This window comes from Aegilops tauschii, unplaced genomic scaffold (assembly GCF_002575655.3).
Source record: "Aegilops tauschii subsp. strangulata cultivar AL8/78 unplaced genomic scaffold, Aet v6.0 ptg001219l_obj, whole genome shotgun sequence".
NCBI lineage: Eukaryota > Viridiplantae > Streptophyta > Magnoliopsida > Poales > Poaceae > Aegilops > Aegilops tauschii.
In genome coordinates, this window is record NW_027333421.1 from 14272 (window position 1) to 23265 (window position 8994).

Here is an 8994-nt window from a genome sequence, read left to right on the forward strand (position 1 = left end):
GGCTAATCTCAGGAATGGCTATTTTTGATACGATGCAAACGGTGACACCAGATATATATACAATATGCCTCGGAATAGCCGCCTCCATGGCGTCCTTCATTCTGCTTGGAGGAGAACCCACCAAGCGTATAGCATTCCCTCACGCGAGGATTATGCTTCACCAACCTGCTAGTGCTTATTATCGGGCAAGGACACCAGAATTTTTACTAGAAGTAGAAGAGTTACACAAAGTTCGCGAAATGATCACAAGGGTTTATGCAGTAAGAACAGGCAAGCCTTTTTGGGTTGTATCCGAAGACATGGAAAGGGATGTTTTTATGTCAGCAGACGAAGCCAAAGCTTATGGACTTGTCGATATTGTAGGGGATGAAATGATTGACAAGCACTGCGATACTGATCCAGTGTGGTTTCCAGAAATGTTTAAGGATTGGTAGTGTCCGGATTTCTTGTAAAGTTATTTCACAGCTAAATTCGTGTTTTCCTCGATTTAATAGAAAATAGAAAGACTTCATGATGAGCAATCATCAGGTTAAGATGGATCTAAACCAATCCATTTTTTTCTATATACATACAACATGCCGACGGTTAAACAACTTATTAGAAACGCAAGACAGCCAATACGAAATGCTCGAAAAACGGCCGCGCTTAAAGGATGCCCTCAGCGTCGAGGAACATGTGCTAGGGTGTATGTGCGACTCGTTCAGATCATGACTTCAAACAAATATAAAAAAAATTGAAGTATCCATGATTAGTACCAATGAATAGGATATAGCTTCTCTATCCTAGATTTCTATGGTATATGGAATTTATGGTTTCCTTTGGTGCAAATCCAATTATCTAAATTGGAAATAAGAAGCAATTCTCCCATTGGTAGCAAATGGTTATCCATTAAGCGGAGGAAATAGTAATAAAAAGAAAAAGGCTTATGCTCCTTTATCTTAAAAGAACGGACTAACAGGGTCAGCTACTTAGCCAACTTTCATAATTAAATACCGTCACTGTATGGATAACTCTTATTGTGAAAAGAGCTATTTACTCTATAATGGATAGGTAGAGCCAAAGAATGTGGACTATACAAGTTCGCAATACCTTTTGATGAAAGAAAGGGCTCCGGTGTATAGAGAGGGCCTCACCGTTTAAAAGGGAACCATAGAAACGATGGAACCCACTATTTTTTTTAGTATTATTAGAATGAATTTGTTATTTCGTATAGAAATAACTGAACGGAGTGGAATAAAAAATCGTGGTTGGGAAGGTTACTATAGCAAAAGCCATTGGAATTAATATTTTATATATCGGAATAATTAGTTTTGTTATTAATGAGAAAAAGGGTGGCTAAAAGAAGAGAAATCATTAGTTATTCATTAAGGTTAATTTGATTCAATGACCAGAGTTCCGCGAGGATATATAGCCCGGAGACGACGAACAAAAATGCGTTCATTTGCCTCAAACTTTAGAGGGGCTCATTTAAGACTTAATCGAATGATTACCCAACAGGTAAAAAGAGCTTTTGTTTCCTCTCATCGAGATAGAGGTAGGCAAAAGAGGGATTTTCGTCGTTTGTGGATCACTCGGATAAACGCAGCAACGCGGGTATATAAAGTATTCGATAGTTATAGTAAATTAATACACAACCTGTACAAGAAGAAATTGATTCTTAATCGTAAAATGCTTGCACAAGTAGCTGTATCAAATCCAAATAATCTTTACACGATTTCCAATAAAATAAAGATCATCAATTAAAGGTATAAATAAAGTAATATACTGGAATAATAAAAGATGAATTCCCGGAGTTCCCTCTCCGGGAAGATACAATAAATTAAGATTAAGTGGTAGGAATCAACGAGCTGGATTACTTTCTTTATAATATATATAGGTCTGGCCCTTTCGAATTCGAATAAAACATCAACAATCGGAACTTAAGTTCCGGTTGTTGTTTCTTAAATTTTGGTTGTTGTTTCTTAAGTTTCGATTGGAATTGTACTTTTGCGTTAATTGAGGAATATGTCTATTTTTTCTGGGTCTAGAACCTGTAATTATTGAAATTGACTGGGCTTGAAATTGCTTTTCGTTCTCATAGTTACGAAACGGTAAGAAAGATAAAATACGAGCCTGTTTTATAGCAAGAGTAATTAATCGTTGTTGTTTCAAGGTTAATCTATTTATTCGTCTCGATAATATTTTTCCTTGTTCACTAATAAATCTATTAATTAAACTCATGTTTCTATAATCAATTCGATCTCCCGGGCCAATCCGGGGACGCCTACGAAAAGGTTGTTTAGATTTACGAAAAGGTTGCTTGAATTTACGAAAAGTTTGCTTGGATTTACGAAAGGGTTGCTTGGATTTATTAAAAGTTTGCTTGGATTTACTAAAGGGTTGCTTAGATTTAAGAAAAGGTTGTTTAGATGTATACATGATTTATTCCTTATTTAAAATTTGAAAATTTGAAAATTCACTTCTTTATTTTATTAATTTAGGATCCAGAAGAAGTAGTTTTTCTTTGATCCATATCTTATTTGATTCATATTATAGTATATGAATACCCTCTATACATATGAAATAATATCTACCGGAAATCAGATGAGTTGATTTGTATTTTGTATTCTATACTATGTTTTCTTTATATATTAAATATGAAGTTCTTACTCTTTCTGTTGTTTGGAAAGATCGAACACACGATGTTCCTATTTCTTTATTTCGTGATGAGTCGTATGCTTGCGACAATAACGACAAAATTTTTTGAATTCTAATTGTCCGGGTGTATTGTGGCGATTCTTTTGAGTACTATATCTAGAAATCCCCGTCGATTCCTCATTGGCACCTTTTCGAACACAACTGATGCATTCCAAAATAACTCTGATTCTAACATCTTTTCCCTTGGCCATGAACCTCCTTTTCTTTTTGGATTGACTTAACTTAATTCTTCTACTTATTCTTTTATTCTTCTATTTTGAATCCGAAGAAGAAGAATAAAATTCATTAGAATAATTTTTTTTTATTCTTAAATTAAGTAATAAAAAATAGAGAAATAATTAAAGAATACAATCCTTGTCGAATTAGCAAAGATTTTGGTTCGAAATCCTTTCATTTAATTAGCCAGCCCCACCTTTTCTATGCTCTGATTTCTGAGGCCTTATTTAGCTTGGGTACCCCTTTAAATTGAATTTCTATTTTCAAAAATGGGGTTTACAAAATTTTTAATGACTCTGAGGTTCAACCCAATCCATCTTTTCTTTCTTTTTCCTTCCGATACTAAAAAAAGATTGAAAAGGATCAAATTTTGTCATATCACGAAGAAATCTATCCCTCCCATAGCAATAACTAGAATTAAAAAAAAGGGAATGACAAAGCATCTGGGAATAAACGATTAATTTCTATCAATAAACCTGCTAAAGCACCAAACCATAGAGTACTTAGCACGGGTGCTACAGAGAGATATGTTTTTATATCCCGCATTGAAAATCCTCCTTCCTTGTTGGAATACATATATGATCATAAACTCTTGCCCAAGATTGTTATGCTATATATAAAATGAACCATATCGACGAAATTTTCCTATCCCTAAAAAAGAAAAAGATGACCCCTTCTTCCTATATATTAGCAAGGAAAAGTAATCCTTCTTTTATAGGCGAAATTATATTGGATTTTATATGTATATAATTCCTTAATTATATGAGACCAAAAAGAAGAAATGACACGAGGGTTCTATATATAGATAGAGAAAGAAAGAAGAAGAAAATAGAAAGAAGAAGAAAATTATGATGTGGAAAAGAAGACAGGAATTGTGTACAATGGCATTGTACAACAATTTAATTTGGAAAAGGGATGTAGCGCAGCTTGGTAGCGCGTTTGTTTTGGGTACAAAATGTCACAGGTTCAAATCCTGTCATCCCTACCTATTACTTCTTTCTTCTTTATAGGCAGTAGCGACGAGATCAATTAAAGTAAAGTGGGTATAACTTGAATTTGTGGAGACTATACGTACGTGAGATACATTAGGAATAGAAAAAGATTTTCTTTTTGAATGAATGAAAGCGCTCTTAGTTCAGTTCGGTAGAACGCGGGTCTCCAAAACCCGATGTCGTAGGTTCAAATCCTACAGAGCGTGATTCCATCTATTTTATGTCGAAGCAGAGTAAAATAACTTAACAAAATTGAATTGTAACTCCAATTTCAATTTGACCTCCTCTCTGGTCTGGAGGAGGTCAATCAAAAAAAAATGACTCAATCAAAGATCCAACTGATCCCCACGCCTGTATTGCAAATACGCAGTCACGAATAATCCCGCTAAAGTAATAGGAATTAGGCCTAAGACGATTCCAAATAGAAAAACTTCAATCATTTCGATTTGTTCGAGGGGATAAAAAAAGAGGTACGATCTATCCCTAAATAGTACTCTAAATTATCCACGAATCTCAATGACCAAGAAAAGAATTCCTAATTAGTCTGGAAAAGAGTCGTAGAATGCCAGGAATCCCAAAGAAAGATTTTTCTTTTCTGAATTATAATTATTCAGTCAATTCAAATAAGGCGTATCTTGTTCAAGCCAATAAATAGAGCTGGGGTTATAGTTAAAGCAGCCAGTAGAAAACCAAAATAACTAGTTAAAGTAAGCATGAAAGAGTTAAATTCCATTTATTTTTTTTTACTACACTACATATGTTGGTAAAGCATTTACCTAAGTTATGGAAAATTCAGAATTCATCAGTTATTTTAGATAATACTAAAAAACAAGGTAGAGTAAGATACAGAAGTGTAAAAGAAAGTGGATTCATCAGATGATACATGAGTCCCTAATTCCGAATCAAGAGATTTGTTGTGGAATTTGTCAATTGAGTAAAGTAATAATATTAAGAACTAGATCATCTAACCCCATTGAATTTCATTTTTTCATTCAATTTTCAGGGAAATTTTTGAATAAGAGATAAATAAACAATTGAATTTGAAAAAAAAACTTCTTTCTATTTTGGATAATTTCTTTTTCAATAGGACCCTCGTTTTGGAGTGAACGATCGAATATTCCCCTATTCCTTCTTATTTTAACTGATTGTATTCCATATGGAATAAGAGGAGAACAAAAGCATTCCACGACCTGCCAAGGGGCTGTTAAAAAAAAAAAGAAAGCTCTTCCTTGAATTTACTTTATTTTTATTCCTTTTTCGAACTCCAACCAAAGTAGATTCGAAGACGAGTCACTTCAATTATCCTTTTAAGTTCTATTCTATCTTCTGTCTTTCCCTATTTCATCTCGTAAAGTTCCGCGCTCGCAGTTTGGTCAAGAAAGTTAGACCTAATCCAACAAACAATACAAGGATGAATTACGAATTATGAAAGGATAGATTTCACATATACTTGTCCTTGTATTGTGTCAGTATGAGAATATCCTTCCTAAATTATTTATCCAAACCTATTGATCATTAACTTAGATTTTCCCAAGATTTTGGCTGCTATTCCGAATTACTCTATATATTCCGAAGCCAATGAAAAGTAAGTAGAACCTACAAAAATGGGGTTTTCTATTGATGCCTTGAATAACATATAGCTTACCTATAGACAAAAAAAATAAAAAAGTAATTATGTTTCGGAACCAGGCAAAACCAGATTGCTGTGCCATAGGAAGGATAGCTATACTAATTCGGTATACTCAAAATACACCTTTGGTACAAAATTGACAATCTCACAAGGATGAAATATCAGTAATTTTCTATTTACTGGTCGATCCCATCTTTTACGGAATCAATTCCTTTTTTGAATGTACAAAAATTTTGGGAGTTCAGCATGTCTGGAAGCACGGTGAGAACGTTCTTTTGCTGATATTATTACCAGTATTCGATACTGGGTTATTCATAGCATTACTATACCTTCCCTATTCATTGCGGGTTGGTTATTTGTCAGTACGGGTTTAGCTTATGACGTGTTTGGAAGTCCTAGGCCAAACGAGTATTTCACGGAAAGCCGACAAGGAATTCCGTTAATAACCGACCGTTTTGATTCTTTAGAACAACTCGATGAATTTAGTAGATCCTTTTAGGAGGCCCTCAATGACCATAGATCGAACCTATCCTATTTTTACAGTGCGATGGCTGGCTATTCACGGACTAGCTGTACCTACTGTTTTTTTCTTGGGATCAATATCAGCAATGCAGTTCATCCAACGATAAAACAAATTCCAACTATAGAACTATGACACAATCAAACCCGAATGAACAAAATGTTGAATTGAATCGTACCAGTCTATACTGGGGTTTATTACTCATTTTTGTACTTGCTGTTTTATTTTCCAATTACTTCTTCAATTGAGAGAAAGAAAGAGACTAATAAGAATTCTCTTATCCCATTTGGAAGGATACCATCCTTATAACTACCCATGACTGTTTTTGTCTCTAGCATGACCAATTGATAAAATGTGGAGGAAAGTAGGGGAAATGGCCGATACTACTGGAAGAATTCCTCTTTGGCTGATAGGTACTGTAGCTGGTATTGCTGTGATTGGTTTAGTAGGTGTTTTCTTTTATGGTTCATATTCTGGATTGGGTTCATCTCTATAGTAATCGGAGGGACCAGATTGTAAACATGAAAAAGTAGGAGCTTAGCGGGTCCTTACCCCCCTTTATCTGATTAGAGCGGAAAGGACCCGCGGAATTTTTACTCTTATAACGCGAATTGAATCTATTCGATTCACTCTTATGAAGCAACAAGAAAAAGAGATCACTCGAGGATCCAATATCTTATTCCACGAAGGAAGTATCCTGAAAATCCTTGATTTAGTTTCGAGTAATAAACTAATAAAACCTTAATCAAAACTATTCAACTAGCCTAAAAATAAAAAAAACCTTCAATGGAAGAGTTTACTTTTTTTTTGCAAAATTTCTGTAAATTTGAAGTTGAACTTAATTAAACAAGCCAAGCAATTTGCTCACAATCACAAGAAATTTTTCCCCCGCCATATTTTCTTCCCCTCTGTTTGTCCACTACCTCGGCTAAACCTAAGCAAAAGAAAAAGAGGTCCAAGAGACAGACCCGAATAAAGAAGAAATAGTAATCTTTGACGAATTAGGAAGAAAAAGGATTCTTATTTTGATACAAGAAGAATCGGCACAAGAAAAAGCCTTTTTCTTGTGCCGAATAGACGATTAAGAAGACCTGCAATCCCTCCGAAAAGGAAGAAATTTTAATTTTATTGTTCTCGCCTTTGCCTTGGATTCTCTTCTTTTGCATGGGATATAAATAAGGAATTCCAGACATCTCATAAACAAAAAGCAGTCTAAACAAAAAAAGGATTTCCAAAATAGATCATAGATAATTCTAGCAATTGCCAATAAATCGAGGCTTTTTACCAACTTGATGGTAAGAAATCCCGGGACCTAGAAATTCATTTCGTACAATTGAACCTTTTCAAACTGTTTCTTTTTGAGAACCAAAAAAACTTGTGCCAAAATAACGGATGCGAAGAAGAACAAAAGGCCTTGGACACGTAATGGATCCTGAAGCACGATTTCTGCGTCCCCCTGACCAAAACCTCCCACATTAGGATTGCTTGTTAATGGTTGATCAAGCTTGATGGATTCCCCCTCTGAAACAAGAAGTTCTGGTCCGGGAGGTATAATATCAATCACTTGGCGTCCATCTGATGCATCAACTATGGATATTTCATACCCCCCCTTTTCTTTACGTAGTATTTTTCTTACTATACCTGTTGACGTAGCATTATAGACTGTATTGTTACTCTTGCTACCATCAGGATAGATCTGTCCTCTTCCTCGGTTTCCCCCTACATATATGGGATATTTTAAGAAATGAGCATCTTTCTTCGTAGCAGGATCAGGGGAAAGAATGGGAAAGACAATTTCACTATATTTCTTACCGGGAACAGGGCCTATCACAAGAATGTTTTTTTTATCGGGACGATAACTCTGAAAAGCAAGATTTCCTATCTTTTCTTTTAACTCAGGGGAAATACGATCGGGCGGCGCTAATTCGAATCCCTCGGGCAAAATAAGAACAGCACCTACATTCAACCCTCCCTTTTTTCCATTAGCAAGAACTTGTTTCAATTGCATATCATAAGGAATTCGAAGAACTGCTTCAAATACAGTATCGGGAAGCACAGCTTGGGGAACTTCAATATCGACGGGCTTGCTAGCTAAATGGCAATTGGCACATACAATTCGTCCAGTTGCTTCTCGTGGGTTTTCATAACCCTGCTGCGCAAAAATGGGATATGCATTTGAAATAGATGTCCGAGTTATTACGTATATCATGATCGCTACAGAAATCGATCGAGTTATCTGTTCCTTTACCCAAGAAAAAGTATTTCTATTTTCCATGTCCAATCGCAGATCCCAGAATTTCTACAATAAATTAGATAGGTAGCTAAGCTAATCTAGTTCCCTATACACGAATCTGTTGTCATTCTACTGCAACAGTTGTACTGCAATGATGAATACCTTAAAGTAGGTATAAATAGAAAGAATTTTGCTAAAATGGAAAAGGGCTTTCTTTCTAAAAAAAGATGCTTGCTAATTTGATTAATATTAATATCGGGAGATCAAATGAATTTATGCTTCACTAATTGAATGATAAATGACTACAAGCGAAGGAGATAGACGATTTAAACAAAAAAAGACCCAAAATTTCAAACATGTATCTAGAATTACTGGAAAACTACAAACAAAAATAGTGAAAATAAGCTCGTTAGGAGCCCATCCAAAATCGTTGTAGACCCAACGAATTACTAGTTCCCAACCACGGGTGGAGTGAAATCCAACAAAAAAATCAGTAACTAAAAGAATAAAAAAAGCTTTTATTGAGTCATTTAAATTATAGAAGAATTCCTGAACCCAAGAATTCAAAATGACAAGTTCCTCTTTACCCAGAAAAAAAGAACCACTTAGAATAGCCAAACAGATTATATTTGTCGAGAAATGCAAAATGGTATGGAGATGATCCTCATTATTTATTTTGACCCATTGTATTATTTCCTTGTGTATT

At 34.9% G+C, this 8994-nt stretch overlaps 2 non-coding genes across 2 annotated transcripts; both read left to right on the forward strand.

The window, feature by feature from the left end:
* The first annotated feature begins 3824 nt into the window (after positions 1-3824).
* TRNAP-UGG (transfer RNA proline (anticodon UGG)) lies at positions 3825-3898 on the forward strand. Its single transcript has one exon. It is a non-coding gene; the product is annotated as a tRNA-Pro (tRNA).
* Positions 3899-4037: 139 nt separating this feature from the next.
* Positions 4038-4111, forward strand: TRNAW-CCA (transfer RNA tryptophan (anticodon CCA)). Its single transcript has one exon. It is a non-coding gene; the product is annotated as a tRNA-Trp (tRNA).
* The last annotated feature ends 4883 nt before the right edge of the window (positions 4112-8994 follow it).